This window comes from Calliphora vicina, chromosome 4 (assembly GCF_958450345.1).
Source record: "Calliphora vicina chromosome 4, idCalVici1.1, whole genome shotgun sequence".
NCBI lineage: Eukaryota > Metazoa > Arthropoda > Insecta > Diptera > Calliphoridae > Calliphora > Calliphora vicina.
The window spans coordinates 95,342,820-95,362,181 of NC_088783.1; the positions used below are offsets into that span (position 1 = coordinate 95,342,820).

Below are 19,362 nucleotides of genomic sequence, written 5' to 3' on the forward strand. Positions count from 1 at the left end.
AAGTCTATTGAGGAGTGCAAATCAAATCTGAAATGTTGTTTACAACAACTTAGGAAGTACGACTTACATTTGAATCGCTCAAAATGTACATTTTTTAAGAATAAAATAGAAGTTTTAGGCCACACTATTGAATACAATAAAATAAACAAATCTGCTACGAAGATTGATGCAATTGTACAGATGCCAGAACCAAAAACGGTTGATGACGTCAGGCGTTTTTTGGGGATGGTCACATACTACTCAAGATTTATTTTGAATGTGTCCACAATAACAACTCCATTGCGGAAATTATTGCATAAAAATACAAAGTTTAAATGGTCAAATGAATGTCGTGAAGCGTTTAACAAATTGAAAAGGGAAATCGCAAGCGATCGGGTACTAATACCATATAATCCCGATATGCCACTTCAGCTGGCGTGTGATGCTAGTCCAACTGGAATAGCTGGCGTTCTTTCCCATTTAGTGGATGGAGAAGAGAGGCCTATTGCATTTGCCTCGCGATCGCTTACAAGCGCAGAACAAAATTATTCGCAGTTGGATAGAGAGGCTTTGGCTATTTATTACGCTGTTCAGCACTTTCACGAGTATCTTTTCGGCAGACAATTTAATCTTGTTACGGATAACCAACCTTTGATGAGGATATTTCATCAGAACAACAAACTACCACAAATGACGTCAAGCAGGTTACAAAGGTATGCAGCATTTTTAAGCGGTTACAATTACCAAATTATTCATAAGAAAAGTGTGGAGAATGCCAGTGCAGATTGCTTTTCAAGAGCACCAGTAACTCAGAATGAGCACTTTGTAAACTCAATTGATAAAGAAGTGCATCAATTATGTAACTTTTCTCTTAATCAAATTTGTTCGAAAAGGTTAAGTTTCGGAACAATTCGGGAAAAGACACAAAATGATGAAAAACTTTCTAAAATACTATATGAGTTGCGTCATACGGCGGCGGCTGACTCTGAGTTCACCATTGATGGAAACATTTTATTTAAAGGCCAACGCATAATGATACCATCCTCTTTACAAGATACAGTTTTGAAAGAACTTCACCACACCCACATCGGGACTACAAAGATGAAACAATTGGCCAGACGTTACGTGTATTGGATGGGGATCGATAAAGATATCGAAAAATTTGTACGAGCTTCTATCAGGAATAACCCAGTAAAAGCTCCACTTCACCCTTGGGAAGAGCCGGACAACAACTGGGAACGTATACATATTGATAATGCGGGTCCCTATCAAGGTCACTATTTCTTAATGGTAGTAGATGCTAAATCAAAATGGATAGAGGTGGGCATATGTACAGCAGCGCCAACATCAGCTTCGACAATCGAAATTCTACTCAACATCTTCACAAGGAACGGATACCCCGACGTAATGGTATCCGACAATGCAACAATTTTTAAAAGTGATACATTTTCATCGTTTTGCCAAGATTGCGGTATATTCCAGAAGGCCTAGCTGAAAGGAACATACAAACCCTCAAGAATAAGTTAGCAGCTATGTCCAACGAGTCATCGTCCATACAGGGGAAAATACGAGATATTCTTTTGAAATATAGAACTACACCACTGAAGAACGGAAAAACTCCCTCTGAATTGTTCTTAGGTCGACAAATTCGAAGTCGTTTGGATATTTTGAAACCTCCAAAAGTACAAGGTAATCAACAAGATCAAATTCCATCAAGACAATTAAGAGTGGGAGAAAGAGTTCAAGCTCGGTATTACACTCCCAACAAATCGTTATGGAAGCTGGGTACAATAGTTAAGAAGATGGGCCGTCTACACTACACAGTTAAATTGGACGATGGATACGTATTCAAGAGGCACATAGACCAATTACTGTCAACCAATATTCAAGCTGAAACCTCAACTAATGTCCAATCCTCGCCAGAACAACTGATGTTCCAACAAGCGTCAATCTACAACCCTAATCCTAATAATGGTTTCGAAGATGGTCCAGTGACAAGCCAACAGCAACATTTGCCAGGTGTGTATGATGATGCTATCTATATTCCACATGAGAATGAAAACCCGGATTTACATCAAATACCCCGTTCAAACAGGGAATCTTCACGACAACGCAAGACTCCGGCCTATTTGGAAGATTACGTCTTGGATTAGATTACTCTATGGTGTCATATTAAGAGTGGGAGAATTATTATATTATTATATACATCTCTGTTTTATGAACAGTTGTCAACTTCATACGTTGTTAACTTTATACAGTGAATTACAAGTGTATCTACGAATTTGACAGCTTTCATAGTTTTATCATTCTCGTTTATTTAACACACGTGTTAACATTACATTTTGTAAACTTTTGAATTTATATTAAATATAATTGTAATTAATGAATTAATATACAGTCTTTCAATTACTATAAACCATCGGTTACCATAATAAATAACTGTGATATATAATATCAATAAAGTTACCTAAGCAAATAAATATAAATAATAAAGTAAAATAATTAAAATTAATAACAAACAAAAAATAAATAAAAAAACAGTGGTATTTGCATATAAAGAACACCAGTTAATATAAACTTTAAAAATTAACAATCACATTAAGCTCCATTCAACAGGAAACACACCAAAATTATCCATTATAATCAAATTCCACTGTTCATCAATCAGGATATATAATAATTATAACAAAAAACAATTTTTACACGATGTCTTTTTCATCAATCAGCTCAATATAATTTAAATATACAACCAACAAGAATAACAATAATGAATAAGTACATTATAAATAGAAAAGATCCGGCATCACTGTCAACGACAGAGGAGGTTTTTTTTAGCGCAAATTTTATTTTTTGTGTATTTTTCAATTTAATTTTATTTTGACGATTTTCCGAATATTTCGGCACACTTTTTGCAATAATTGCGATAGTGGAACCTGAGGTAACATGGACGAGGACGGTACGGATGGCGACAGTAATGTCAATGGCCAACAACCAACAATATTTGATGAGCCATCACAGGCAAATCTGAATTCTAAACGTAGAAGATATGATGGATCTCCTACCAATATTGATGTCTCCCATCTGGGTGAAAACAGATTTGCTTTATTAGCTGGTTTGGAAATTGAGAACAATGAGGAACAGCCCAAGCGGGGAAGAAATGAAAAAGCTGAAACAACTACAACAAAGAATACGCCATATTGCCCACCAATATTTTTATACAATGTAAATATAAAGCGCCTAGTTGAGCAATTAGAAGCGAAAACACCAAAAATTAATTTTAAAATAAGAAATGTCAATAAACATAAAAGCAAGCTTTATTTATCAGATGCATTGGTACACACTGAAATGATGGCGATCTTACGTGAAAAAAATATACAGTCGTACTCTTACACACCAAAAGAGTTGAAGCAAATGTCATTTGTCCTAAGAGGTTTATATTTCGATACCGAGGATGATGAAATAAAAAACGCTCTGGATAAAATTACTCCAGATGTTGTTACAAAGGTTAGTCATTTTACAACTCCACATTCGATCAGAAATGCATACAACACCGGGTTGTTTTTGATCACGTTAAAACCGGGAAAGACACTTAGCGACATTTCACATATTAAATATCTGCTTAGTCAGTCTATCACTTGGGAAAGACCGAAAAGTAAAGAAAAGGAAACACAATGTCACAGGTGTCAGCGATGGGGCCATATAGCAAAAAATTGTAATTCTGAGTACAAGTGCGTAAAATGTGATAAAAAACACATTCCAGGCGAGTGCCAAAGATCAAGGTCTGAAGGCTCAGATCCGTATTGTGTGAACTGTGGGGAAAGCGGCCATCCTGCAAACTGGAGAGGTTGTACTGCCTACAAAAAATTTATTGATAGTCGACAGGAGCGAATTAAAAAATCTCATGAGGAGAAAAATATGGCCAAAAACAATGTAAACAAAATCATAAGCAATTCGCAATATACCCCAGGAAAATCTTTTGCAAGTTTATTTCATGCAAATACAAACCAGGAGCCAACACAAAAACCACCAATCGTCATGGACTTTTTGAAACTTGCCAGCTTGTTTTTAGAATCAACAGAATTGTCGTTAGAAGAACAAATCAATAATTTCTTAAAAGAATACAAAACAATGACAAAACATGAAGCCAAAACATAATTTTTGCGCCTCCTCAACAAAATTAAAGCTGAATATGGGCCATAGATTCATAAATTTTGTATCTTTTAATGTCCGTTCTCTTGTAAACACCAGTCGACAAGCTGAACTCTCTAGTCTGCTTCATCAAAATCATATTGATATTGCCCTTTTACAAGAATGTCACCTACATAAGAATAAGAAAATTACTATTCCTGGCTATAACGTTATATATGACTACTCACCTATAGGAGTGGCTATAGTACTAAAAAAATCAATTAAAAACAACAGAATTAATATTGCTGGAACATCGCTCAGTAATGTTTTTATTCAAATAGAACTCATTGTTAATAATTACACCAAAAAGTTTTTAGTTGGTTCAGTATACGTACCTTGCATTCATGCGGCTCAAGAGCTACACAACGACCTAAACAAGATTCTTGATGTGTCCAGAAATTTTGATGGGTTTGTAATTGGCGGCGATCTAAACGCTAAAAGCACTACTTGGGGAGACAGTTCAGATAACGGTAATGGGAGAACAATCCGTAACTGGTTACAAGGTAATTGTTTAGACGTGAAACGAGTTTGCGATGTATCCCCTTCCTATCCCAATGGTTCGTCCTACCTTGACCACTTTTTATTAAGCACGAACATAATAGACAGTCTACATCCTAATTATCAAGTCAAAAGTCTTCCAACTTTTTCAGATCATTTTCCACTGAATTTAAAACTGGAATTCGGATCAGGAAATCTACATCTTAGAAATCCGTCAGTAATAACATCTTACAAAAACACCAATTGGGACTTATTTCGTAGAGACCTTGAAGCTGCATCCTGTGATATTCTTCCACCTACCATCTGTAATTTAAATAATGAAAATTTGGACTCATTAATTAATGCATTCAACTCAACAGTTGCTACAGTACATAATACTCATTCGGAAAAAATGGAAATCACTGATCGCAAGAGACCTTATCCAGAAAACATTAAAAAATTTTTTAAAATAAAGTACACATGGCAGAAGGAGTTGAAAAAAATCTTCCATCGGAATGGCAACAAACTTAATCGTGAGTATAGAATATTGTCAAATCAAATCCAGCTGCTCAAAACAATTATTAATGAACTGGTTAATATGGAAGAGACAAAACGATTTAGCAATAGGTTATCAAAAATCCAACCTGGTCCAACAGCATTTAAAGATATATATCAAATTACTGGAAAGTCTAAATCGCCTTTTTGCCATCAAATTATTAATAATAATGGTATAACAACAAATCATTCAGAAATTGCTGTTATTTTTAAAAACCACTTCTCTAATGTCTTTAGTGTGGTAAATCCTGTAAGGTCTGCCTCTAACGTTGAAAATCAAATTGCAATATCCATCAATGATCTTCCTAGTAATATTTATTCCTTTGACACAAATTTTAAAGCAGACGAAAATTCTGATACTCTTCATTTTATAAATATTGATACCATAAGATCCCATATTAATAATATTAATTGCAAGAAATCATATGGGCTTGACAATATCTCAAATTTCCTAATTAAAAAATTCCCTGACACAACGCTAAAACTACTCACGATAATCTTTAATAATTGCATTAACAATGGATATTTTCCAAATGCCTGGAAAACCGCCAAAATCCTGCCTATCAAAAAGAAAAGAGACAGTAAGAAGCCAGAGGAATTTCGACCGATATCCCTATTGTCTAATATTGGCAAATTATTCGAGCGTATACTGAAGGAAAAACTGGAAAAGGAATTCATCATTGAACCTATTCCAGATTTCCAATTTGGGTTCAGAAGACATCATTCAACTCAACATGCTTTGCTAAAGTTTCATAATGACGTGGTCCACAATCTAAGGGTGAAAAAATGTTCTCTAGCTATCTCATTGGATATCGAAAAGGCTTTTGACTCCGTCTGTCATAAAAGTCTAATATACAAACTTATAAATCTTAGCATCGATCCTTATCTTCTGAAAATATTGAATAGTTTTTTCACTAAAAGAGAATTCTGCGTTCAAATCAACAACACCACGTCAGATACCAGCTTCGTCAACATCGGAGTTCCTCAGGGCAGCATATTAGCGCCACTTCTTTTTAATATATTCCTCCGTGATTTCCCACATCAGTACAACAACTCTAAGGCTATTCTCTATGCCGATGATTGCCTCATTTATGCTCATGACATCTCACCATCAGAAGCTTTGAACAGGGCAGCTATTCATCTTGGCATAATAAACAATTTTTATAATGAATGGGGAATAAGAATTAATGCTGCGAAGTCGGAAGCCATTTGTATCAGAAATGCATCCGGCAAATGTGCAAAGTTTGTGGTCCCAGAGAGCAAATCACTACAACTTTCTCTAAACGGTGTGGAAATTCCTCTTAAAAACACTATAAAGTACCTGGGAATAAAATTTGACAAACTGTTAAAATTCAATGGTAATGCGAGAAATCGTCTGGAAAAGGCAAGGAAAATATCAGGAATGTTTTCAAGCCTTTTGTACAACAAATACTTACCAATAAGGACAAAACTTCTAATTTATAAAGTTGCAATCAGATCGGTCCTCATCTACGGGTTTCCCATTTGGTTCACTATGTCGCCAACGGTGGCCAAGGAGATTGAAATCTTTGAACGTGTAATACTGAGGAAGTGTATTGGGAAAAATTACCAGAATGAGACAAAACGATTCTCAAACAATTACATATATAAGAATGCAGATATACTACCTTTTTGCCGATATGCCATGGTACAACAAAAAAGTTTTGTTGAAAAGCTTTCAACACATGACAACATTCTTATTGAACAAATCTTTCAACAAGAGAATCTGACAACTTGGACTTCCTTTCCGTACCTCTCTCCGATAGGAATTCTCCACGAGAACATCAATAATGATCCGGATCCTTATGCTTTGCCATCATTCTATTTGAAATCAGCACCTGGTGTACACAGAGGCTGAAAATATTATTATAAGATTTTATTATTTGTAACTGTTACTATTATTATTGTTGTATATATATTATTATTTTTTTTAATTAATCTGTGATATTTATAATATTTACCTTTTATTTTGAATATATGTTCTTTTCTCATTGGAAATTATTGCATTTATATGCTTTCGTATTTTTAACTTACACACTTAGCTACATAGTATATGTCTACATTTATGTTTTGTTTTGATACACAAATTCTGCATTTATATGCTGTCGTCTACAATATATTATTTACATTCTGTTTGTCAATGTTATTAACAGAATATTTGTTATTTATGTTTTTAAGTGTTATTTAGTCTTAAGTTTGTTATTTACAGACATTCGCTCTGTTAGCCAAAGTAAAGACCGAAAGCAAGTCTTGTTTGTTTTCATATTCATTTTGTAGAAAATACATATCCTATTTCATTTATCTACATTGTTGTGTAATATCCTATTTTTGTTATTAGAGTAAGACAAATATAGCTCTAAGAATTATATTGTTCTCATTGTATGTAAGACACGAAAAATGTTATCGAAAAGAAAAAAGACTTAATAAAAATTTACTTACTTACTTACATTATAAATACAGCAATACATAAACCAGCATATTTAAAGCATTGGCAAAGAAAAATAGGCAACCAAAATATCTAGTTCAATTAGGTAACTTATACCCCAAAAAACCATCAAAGCGATAACAGAGAGAAAAAGCTTAAAAAAGACATCGTGTAAAAAATTAATAATAAACAAATGTATTACAATAACAATTTCACTCTTAGTAGTACATTGATAATCCAGTCATGCTAACAATACATATTCCATGAGCAAACTGAATAATCGGAAAATTATTGACTCAAATAGAAAACAAATCAATTAACGAACTACCAGTAATAATTTAAAGTAAATAAATGCAAATTCTATACCACATTTATATTTCTATAAAAGTGGAAGCTGTTACATTTCATACTGTATAACTGTTGCAATAAAATAATTATCAGAAACAATCATTAGATATTGAACAGAAGCATTATTAATAATGTCAATATAGGTACGACACTACCAAGAGTGAAAAAATTAATATATATAACTACAAATAATTATATAAAGGCTGATCAATAATATAAGACAAATAATTTAAACAATTAAAAAATTAAAAAATAAATTAAACGTACATAGGTAAAAAAAATAAGATAATAGATTATGAAAACATAATAAAAAACATAATTAAATCAGGTTCACATTATTATCCAGAAGTACTACACCACCAGGTGAACGACAATCAGCAGCAGAAGATGCACTCAAGTTTACTGAAGACAATACAATATTATCATTATTTTGTTCACTATACACACGATCATTCACATATGTGATTTCATCTCGCAAAACAATACATTGTTCCGTGTTTAATACTTTTTGTTTATTATCAGGCAACACAACTCTTACTTTAGGTATATCCGTATTTATAAACTTGTACTTAAGAATTTTATTCTCTGTCCTGCAAACCCTGCAAACTGATAATAGTTTGGACGCCTCAGGAGTCAAATGGTCAGACAGGAAAATTTTAGATGTTATGTCACCACCAATAACATCCTTAAGCAAAATAAACCGCTTTTTGGAAAACCTCATCATAATTTGGTCGCGCTGTTGAACAGAGTTTAATTTCACTAAAACCGCTCTACCATTATTTATGTAAGCACAATGTTCCAAACCAGCATGCGAGATTGATAGACCACAAAGAGAGGTAATTTTAAATATTGGAACTCTCAAGTTTTTTATATATTTTTGGCAACCCTTTAACTATTATATCAGCTCTGTTAAGCCTTCTTTGAAGAATACTGTTGTATAACTCCAAATTTTCGAGACGCTTATAAATTGCTGCACTATCCTGGGTAATCATATTACCAATAAATCGCTCATTGCTAAGTTTATCAAACTTCACCTGTTGTTCTGCACGAAATTTATCAAACAACTCAATCATTTTTTGTTCAAGAGCTGCGATGCAAAAATGCGATTGTGCTCCTCAAACTGCATTCCAATATCCATGGATATATTGTGTAATTCTTGCTGTATATCACCAGAAGACATGGACAAATTAGTTGAGCTTTTATCATTTGGATTTGTGCTGCAAAAATCACAAATGTAGTGGAAAACTTTTCTGTTTTGACAAAATAATTTGTTCTGATCAGTTGTCACATTTACACAGTTTATATGAAAAAAACGTCCACAAAGGTAACATCCAACACTGCTTTGCGTTTTTGTAACATTCTTGTTGCTGGTACACAAAAAACACTCCTTCTTTCCCGGCATTATGGATCAATTGTATGGTGAATAATAATCAAGAATTGCAAATATATATTATTGCAACAGCATACAAAAAATGGCCACCAGCAAACAAAACAGCAACACAACGAAGTATTCTTCAACTAAGTATTTAATAGATATTTAACCAAAATTAAATAAACTTCAATTCACCAATGCACTTTTAATAGTAACAAAATTATTATAAAGCAATCTACTTTGAATTTTAATATTAAACAATTAAAACATTAATTATATTTGCTTAGCTAACCAAAATCACATTCATTAACTCATGGTGATGCCAGATCAATAAATAGAATCAATCAATCAATCAATCAATCAAAATCAATAATCAATAAGTAGAAATCTGTATATGTATTGGTATATAAGTATATTGAATTCTAAATATCGATGCATATTAGTTTCAGTGAAAAGGACATACAGTAGCCCAATAAAGTCTACATACAGGAATTCAAATTAAATTTCTTTCGTTGAAAGCTTTGTTAAAAAAATAAATTCACACTAAAAAAATTAAAACAACATCACTTAAGTCGGGTTTAGTAACATTTCCTATCACGTCCAAAATTTCACCGTTATTATTTTTTTTTTTGATTTTGAGTCAAATAACGATTTTTTTTTTTGGTTTTTTGGGCTTTTATGTTCAAAATATTATGAAACTTACTAGCCCCGCCCACCCAAAAGTTGGTGTGACCGAGAATAAATTTTTCGTTATTTTACTCAGAATCAATAACTCTTAATAACGGTGAACTTTTGGGCATTATTTGAATTTTTGTTTTGCTAAAATCGACATAAGACATGTATTATTATATATCTCATAAAAAAACTGCTTTAAATTAAAGTAACATAATAATTTCTCCTGTATGTAGACTTTCTTGGGCTACTGTATTAAAAGGCTAGATTAATTCATAGCATTGTGTGTAGATAAATCTAATTAGCAAAAAAAATAATTTAAAAAAGAAATGTCAAATAGGAACTGCAACATAATTATCAAGCAAATCCGCACATTCTCCCAGATCATATACTACCTCCTTACCATCACGTAAGGTAAGCATAGCTTTAGGTTTATCCATATTAAGAATTTTAAATCTTGATATTATTTTTTGACGTAACATTTTTCGGCATAAAGAATTGAGGTTAGATGCAGCTGGAGAAAAATGGTCATTGAGGTATACCCGGTTTTCAATTTCACCACCCAATATATCTTTTAGCCTAAGCGATTTAGTTCTAAAATATTCCTTCATAAGTGAGTCACGAATGCCAACATGATTAAATTTGACCAGTAAAAGATTCTTGTTGTTCATGTAACATACATGATTCAAATCATGAGCAGAAATATTAATTTTATAAAATGAACATAAGGAAATTATCACAGATGTTAAATCATTAAGTCCGGATGGCAAACCACTCACAACTATATCAGAACGATTTAATCTATGATGCAAAACATTAATTTCCTTTTCAAGGGCTGACATTTTAGAAGTAGTTGATGCATCAATATTGTTTATTAATTTGCTGCAGGCGACAATGTCTGTCTTCATTTGCTTCATGCATGATGATATTTCATTTTTAAAATCAGATAAGTCCTGAGCCATTGTATTTTTAAATTCAGTATTGTCATTTTTGGATGCATTAACAAATTCATCAAAGCTGCTTTTAATAGACCTCACGTCTTCACGAAGAGAGCAATCATCAACATCATCATCACCACAACCGGAACAGGCAAATGAGAAGGATTTTGGTTTTTCTTTAAAAAGGGCAAAATGTTTCTCAGTAACATCAGCACATTTTAGATGCAACCATCGTTTGCAGACTCTACACTGTATGCTACCTTGGGACTTTCCAACCGCTTCATTACACAAGCCACATTTATAGACTTTGGTGACAGGCATATTTGCAAACAGCAGCAACAAAACAACAACAGCAATAACTAGAACAGTTAGATATTCTGCAGTACACAATAGCAAATGCAGACAAATAATAATTTAATATGTATATTGTCCAATAGATAATATTAACAAATATCACCAAAAATATATATTTTCTTTCTCCTTTTATGAGTTAAATAAGTATTTTTTTCTCAGAATTGAAGCTAAGACAAAAATGTGCACTATTCAGTCATAGCGTTGCCAGATCCCAGGAATTTATACTTTTTGAAAAGCTAACTTTACAATAAATATTTTAAATGAAAACAAATTTTAAAATTGTTGATACTGAGGGGTCCAGGTCCATCCAAAAAACTATTTTTTATCTAAAATTCAACTTTAGGGCAAAAATTCTCAAATCGCATTCTTGATATCAAAATGTAGTAACCCAGTTTAGATGGCCAAATATGTTTTTAATAATTTTGCAAAGGGTTTCGATATTATATGTATGGATATTATAGCGAAAAAACTAAAAAAAAACATTTTTGGGAATTGCGGGATTCCTGATTACAAATTTCAAAATTTGTTTTTAGTTTTCTATTTTTAATGGCAAAATCTATAAGGTTATTGTTACGATAACCCTAACAATAGTTACGAAGTCAACCATCTGGCAACTCCAAGGCACATTATGGCTGACTTCCAAAATGTATCAATGCAATGTTTGTATGCAGTTCTCCTACTGTATTTTAATTATGTACATATTTAAACTTCCTAAACAATGCAACTATATACTTTGTTTATATTTACGATATGAAATGAACATAATGCAAATTATCATTTTTGTGACTGAAAAATATATAAAAGTATTTATTTGGAGTTTATATTAAGTTTTTTTTATCCAAAAAAAAAATAATATTACTTCCATTTGTGAGTCGGCCATTTTCTATATTCTTTTCTTTTTTATTTGTGTGCGTAAATAAAAAATTGTCAAAGAAGCGTCAACTATAAAACCGATGCGTGATAGCTTTTTTACTGCGTTCAAAATACTCATTTTCGGCATTTTGAAATAGTATACACAGTAGAGATGAGCGATATTTCCATACCTGTGATTTAATCACTGTGATTGAAAAATCACTGGTAACAACAGTTACTGAATATTGCAAGTAACAGGTACATTTAAGTCGTTCTTTCATATTTTCAACATACTGTTAAATATCGTTCCTTAATATTTTTCAACATTCACTGGTAACGTTTTAGAAAAATCACTGGAACAACTGTAGTAACAGGTACTTTTAATATCGTTACTCCACATTTTTCAACATACTGTTAAATGTCGTTCTTTTATATTATTCAACATTCACTGGTAACGTTTTTAAAAAATCACTGGTAACAAATGGAGAAAGTAACAGGTACTTTTAATGTCGTTCTTTTACGTATTTCAACAAACTGTTAAATGTCGTTCTTTTATATATTTCAACATTCACTGGTAACAACAGTTACTGCATATTTTAGGCGCATAAATTAATATATCTCCAACACAGTGTATAAGTAAAATAAAATATTAGTAACATATCAGTTCTCTTAACATTTTGTTGCATTTGCTTAATTCTGTTATTTTCCTATGTTTTTTTAACAGACGTTTTTAAATCAGCAAATATTAGTTTTTGGTTAACATAAGAACAGATTTAAGAATGAAAATAATACATAATGTATTCTTCGTAACATAATTGTTATTTTGCTTAACATAGACAAAACGTGATCACAGTCACTGTTTAAAAGAACAGTGATTTATAAATCACGTTCACTGAGAACTACGTTCTTCAAAAATCACGGGATCGCTCATCTCTAATACACAGTAAGCATTTTGTATGCCGGCATTATGAAACAGTATACTTTGTTCAAATACAAAGCAACTAACATTTTGGAAGTCAGCCTATCTTTACTTTGTATTCTCTTATTCGTATTCTTTGCTAGTTATAATAAATACGTTACTACACAGTTAGCTTTCTTGATGTACACTATAGTTTTATAAGTGAATAAATATATTGAATTACTGAAAACATAACAGTTATTCACAAAGTATACCAAGTAGTCCGACTCTTTGACAGCAGTACCTAACTCTAAACATGTGTTAGCGAAAAAGTACCTAACTCTAAACATGTGTTAGTAACAAAAATATACATGTGTTGGTTCCTTTTTAATTTTCACCAGACATACAGAGTTCTATAAAAATGTTTAAATTTGAATTTATTTAAATTTTATAATAATAAAATTGTGTGTCAAAAATTAATAAAAAACAAGTAAGAAAGTATAATCGGTCAAGCCCGACCATATGATACCCAATCTAATTATGGACCAATCGCAATAAAATTAGGTTGCATGACTTCTGTATATATGAAACCTATTTGTATTGAATTTTATTAGAATAGAAACTTCCGAAAATCATTTTAATGAATGTAGATTTCTTAAAAATAATCTACATTCTTTAAAATGATTTTCTGAAGTGGGCATTATATGGGAGCTATGACTAATTGTGGACCGATCGTTATAAAATTTAGTGACATGACTTTTGTATATATATATTTGTGTATAATTATTTGTGTTGAGTTTTATACGAATTCCAATATTTTTAAGAGATTTATGCTAGTTAAAGAAATTTTCGAAAATGGGCCTATATGGTAGCAATATCTAATTGTGGACCGATCATCACAAAATTTGGTGAGTTGAGTTTGACTTATATAAAACTTATTTTTGCGGAGTTTGGTTTGCATATCTATATAACTAAGGTATTTATGAGAGCTTAGCTATTTTCAGATAGGGCAATCGTATGGGGGCTAAGATAAATAATGGACCGATTCTAACCAAATTCAATAGTCTTCGTCCTTGGGGCAATTTAAGAGCTTGTACCAAATTTTGTCGAATTATCTTTCAAATTGCGACCTGTAATTTGATTACATGGTTTACATGGACGGGCAGACGGACGGACATCGTTAAATCGACTCAGAAAGTGATCCTGAGCAGATTGGTATACTATAAGGTGGGTGATGTTACAAACATCAGCACTAACCCAATATACCCTCCCCACTATGGTGGTGTAGGGTATAATACATTTTTTTCATTTGAGCAAAATTAGCGTGTTTCGGAAATAAAAGTATAATGCAAACTATTTAAAAAATCTTTGGAAAAACTCAATAAAATCAATTTTTGTCATATTTTTCAAAAAACTATTCCATAAATTTTTGAATTGTCAAAAGTTATATAAAAGTTTGAAAAATACACAAAGTCCCATTTCCATTGATATATAACATGTCTACCTTATGTTTTTTAATGGCAAATTAATTAGGGAAAACTTAACTCGCAGAGAATTAACTTAAGTATTGTTACGTTTTAACCTTTTTAAAACGCTGGTTTATTTCCTTTAAATAAACCGGATACTTTTGATTGCAAATAAAAGCCGTTTAGTAGTTTGAAAATTGTAACAACTCTTTATTTATTTAAAATGTACAACAGAATTAAATAGTCACTCAATGTTTTTTTTATACACGTTTATAAATTCACAGAAACACAGACACACTTCACAATGCACACGAATTCACTTGAAAAAACAGCACTCAGTTGATGTTTATTCGAAAAGCGTTTCTGATAAACTCACTCACGACTGCAACCTCTGCCACTATTTATAACACTGCCATCTGCTCTCTAGATTGCTCTTTAACTGTCTAGAGCAGTGGTACGCAAAAAGAGGCATTTAATTTGTGTGCTCTTTTGGGTAAAAAATAAAATATCCACAACAACATAAAGAAACTGAATGAATTGTGTTTATTTTTACGCTCTTTTGTTCACATTCGGGTTGTTTGACGAAAATCATCGTAACCTCAACAATATGAACGTCTACCATGGGTCTAGAGCTTTCTAATACATACGCCATCTGTGGTGTACTTTCTACAATGTTCTTTAACTGAATATTCGAATTCGAATATACGGTCGCAGCAAACAGCGTTGCCAACTTACGATCAATGTTCAACTGAAAGTTTTTATTCAATGTTAATAATGCCCACAGATATGTTACAGTTTGAGGGGCACTGCTATTTGAAAGCATTCTGCTACTTTTAAATCAGCCGTTAAAATCGTTATATTTGAATTCAAGTACAATTTCGAAACAGTATAATAATTGTATATAAGTTACATGACGGACAATTCGTCATAATAGATTTACGAAATAGTAAGAGCATTCTTAATTTAATGAAATCTTCAAAGGTAAACCTAATAAAATCCATAACAAAGTTAGAGACATGAGTTCTAATTCTCAATCGGTATATACAGTATTGGCCATAACTAAGGCACCCCCTCAATAGATTTTTTCAAAACATAATTTTTTGGATAAAAAATGCTTTTTGAATTCTGATTTGTATATATTTTATTAACTTATATTGTTAATGTTCATATAACATTCATTTAGTAAAAGATAATTTTATGAACAATTAATTTAAAATGATAAATCATATAAAAACACAAAACGCAAAACAAAAGCACCCTCTTATAAGATGTTTAAAAATTTGATTACGCCACTGTATATTTGCATTGTGAGTTGACCGGACTGACAACGAATGGACTTAAAAATTCCAGAAGATAAAAATAAAGAAAGGCGTAGTGTGTATAATTTAAGTTTTATACAGTTTATTGTAATAAAAACAATGGCATGGAAAAAGTACTCCAGTGAATTTAACATTAAAGTTATTGAAGACTGGAAGACGGGCTTATCACGACATGAATTGAGTAAATAATATTCAATTAACAGATCAGTTTTTTTCAGGCTCATTTCAAAGTTATTGCAGACTGGTCGCATATCAACGGTGCATTCTGGAGGACGTCCGCGAAAATAAACACGATATTATGATTCCTTGATCAAAAGAGCAATTCAAAAAGATCCTACGGCATAATCTAGTCAAGTATGAACATGTTTAAGATTATGCGTTAGCGAAAGAACAATCCGTTGAAGAGTAGTAGAAGTCGGATTATTCAGTTGACGACCAGCAAAAAAACCCATTATATCAGCTAATAACAAGAAAGCTAGACTGGAGTTTGCCAAAGCGCAGATCGACTAGATTGTACAAAAATGGAAGACAGTACTGTTCACTGACGAATCCAAATACAACTTAAAAAGTTCCGATGGAATAAGGCGTGTACGCAGACCAAAGGAGAAAGACTGAATCCTAAGTATTGTAAATGAACAACTAAACATGGAGGAGGCAATGTAATGGTCTGGGGTTGATTTTCTGGTCAAGGAATTGGGCCAATTCATAAAATTAATGAGATTATGGATCATTTTATGTACCGTGATATAATGAAAGATGTAATTTTGCCTTATGCCAGTGAAGAGATGCCACTTAAAGGGAGCTTCCAACAGGATAAAGATCCTAAGCACACCTCAAAAATTTGTAAGACTTGGCTACAGAGCAATAATATTCAAGTTATTCATTGGACTCCTCAATCCCCCAATATCAATCCTATTGAGAACTTGAGGGATATTGTTAATATGAAAATAAAACGTGAAAATTGCCGAAATAAGGATAGGAAATTTTCACGATTTATTTCAAGCCGTTAAAATAGCCTGGGAAGGAATATTGCAAGACAAGATAAAAAACTTAATATCTTCTATGCCTAAGTGATGTGCTTGTGTCATCCAATGCAAAGGATTTGCAACAAAATAGTACTTAAAATTAGTGTTTGCTTTAGTTAGGGGTGCTTTAGTTTTGTCCGTTTCATTTTCTACCTTAAAATATTTTTTGATTTTAAGTTACCACTTATGGAAAGATTAACTTTAAAAGTATTTGTTTATCGATAATAAACATATTAACAACTGAAAATAATACTTAATCGAAATTTAAAACATTGTTTTTATAAAAGAAAATATAATATGAACAAAATTCACTGAGGGGGTGCTTTAGTTATGGCCGATACTGTAAATCTGATAATACGATTAAATTTAAGATGGATTCTCCTAATTTAATTAAAATCGGTTCAGCAGTTGTTGAGAAATTTAAGGCTATAGTTGAATTTTTAATTTGTGTATAGCATTTACAATGAAATTTTTTGTTTTTTGAATCAGTTTTACTTATTAAAAAAGTTATAAGCAGATTGTTTAGGTTGCATCGTTTTGGTAATAACTACATTAAACGTATTATACTATTTTTAAGAATCTAGTTGCTTCTATTTATTGTTGCTTTTTTATGCCACTTTGCTGGAAGTATTTTACTAGATTCTAGCGAGTAAACTGTTAACGGTGCCTTAAATATATAACAACTATCTGAACCCGGTCCGCGTTGCTGGCCTTTAGAAAACACCTGTTTTATATTGCATCTCGATAGTGTCGGAAAAAGTCGGTAATCCAACCTTCAATGTTAATACACGTGGTAGCATTTCGGCTGGTTCCAATGAATTAAAAAATTCAGTAGGATAATTGACGACATGTTCTTCGTTCATTACTGTGTCAATCGATTTGTATTTTATTGTTTCGCCAGCCACTTTCAATTGTATTTGGTCATCGAGCTTGTTAACATCATACATTTTTTATGCCAAAATTGCACGTTGTCGTATATCCTGCCTGGATGTCGTATCCCCTGGCTAACCAACATACTGGCCTACTGATCATAGGAAGATTTCTGACCTTATAGACTTTGCCATATCCAGAAATGTAGATCGAAATTCAATATCTACGGAGGTTAGGTTACGTGGGTTGCTCGCAATTTAGCGAGTTCACTCGGAGGCCGTATGGCCCATTGTGGTACCCTTAGAAATACTATTCCCTTATGCTGAAAATTCGTACATAAAGTGAGAATAGTGATTCCTGTGGTCCCCGTGGGAACCAACCGGTACTTCTAATAAATCTGATCATATTTACTAGTGACACATCTCTGAGACAGTCCAGATAATGGAAAAGAGCTCTACCAAGATGTAGTAGTCTATACTCTTGTAAGGCTGGGCATTCACATAGAAGGTGCTGTACCGATTCCTCCTCCTCTTCATCTAAACAACTTCTACAACAGCTATAACGTGGGTAGCCCATACGTTCCGACATATGTCCAATCATACAGTGCCCAGTAATTATACCCGTAAGAAGCCTAATGGAATTCCTGCTAAGAGACAAAAGAGTCCTAGTTCTATCCTCTGTCAGATTGAGCCAGAGCATTCTGGATATTCTACAAGTGATGATATTTGACCACCTGAGATCCGTCTCGCTCAAAGCCCATTCATCTATCAATTTCGATACTGTCACCAGGGGAGTGTGAATATCCCTTTGCGCTAGAGATACGTCCAGGGACGAACCGTTGGTTGCGCACTCATCAGATACTTCATTTCCCCGGATGCCCTCGTGTCCTGGAACCCAAATCAACTCGACCTGATGTTGTGTCAGTTGTGCCAGTGATTTGATACAATTGAGAAGACATTTCGACCTGATCACGTTGGAGTTAAGAGCCTTGATTGATGCAAGGCTGTCCAAGTAGATATGTATAGTCGAATTTTCGAGATTCAGTTCCCGGATTCTTCTCGCGGCTGTATCGATCGCATAAATCTCTGCCTGGAAAACCGTGCAGGTATCGGGTAATCGAATAGACATCAAAAGGTCCAGCTCATTTGAGAAGATTCCCGAGCCCGTGCCTCTTTCTGTCTTTGAACCATTAGTGTAGATTGAGACCACTTCATCCCTTAGGACAGAGTTCGCGGCCCAATCATCCCTTGTCGGTATTCTGATCTTAAATGTTCTGTCAAAATTCGGTGTAGGTATTATGTAGTCCGTTTCCCGCCCTATGATTGGCCTGCCTATCTTTTTTAGGATAGTGCCATGACCAATACGATCATGCTTCAGTCCGCTCGACTGTTTAAGTCGTAGAGCAGACTTAGCAGAAATGCATTTGATATATATATCACGGGGAGTTATATTTAGCATCGTCTCTAGACTGGCCTGAGGAGTGGAATTCATAGAGCCAGTAATTGCAAGACATGCTAATCTTTGCACCTTGTTTAGAATAGAAAGGTGAGTCTTAGTGTCTACACCTAGAGTTAACACCTAGACCGTTTTCCTTGGCCCATGATAG

At 33.0% G+C, this 19,362-nt stretch overlaps 1 protein-coding gene and 1 long non-coding RNA gene across 2 annotated transcripts in view; one reads left to right on the forward strand and one right to left on the reverse strand.

Moving 5' to 3' along the window:
- LOC135958094 (serine--tRNA ligase, mitochondrial-like) overlaps positions 1 to 19,362 on the forward strand; it is a 142,065-nt gene that overhangs the window by 45,114 nt on the left and 77,589 nt on the right. The gene's annotated exons all lie outside the window — the stretch shown is intronic.
- Positions 4,664 to 7,091, reverse strand: LOC135958095 (uncharacterized). Its single transcript, XR_010576448.1, has 3 exons — positions 6,846 to 7,091; positions 6,636 to 6,760; positions 4,664 to 4,968 (listed from the first exon to the last, which is right to left on the reverse strand). It is a non-coding gene; the product is annotated as an uncharacterized LOC135958095 (long non-coding RNA).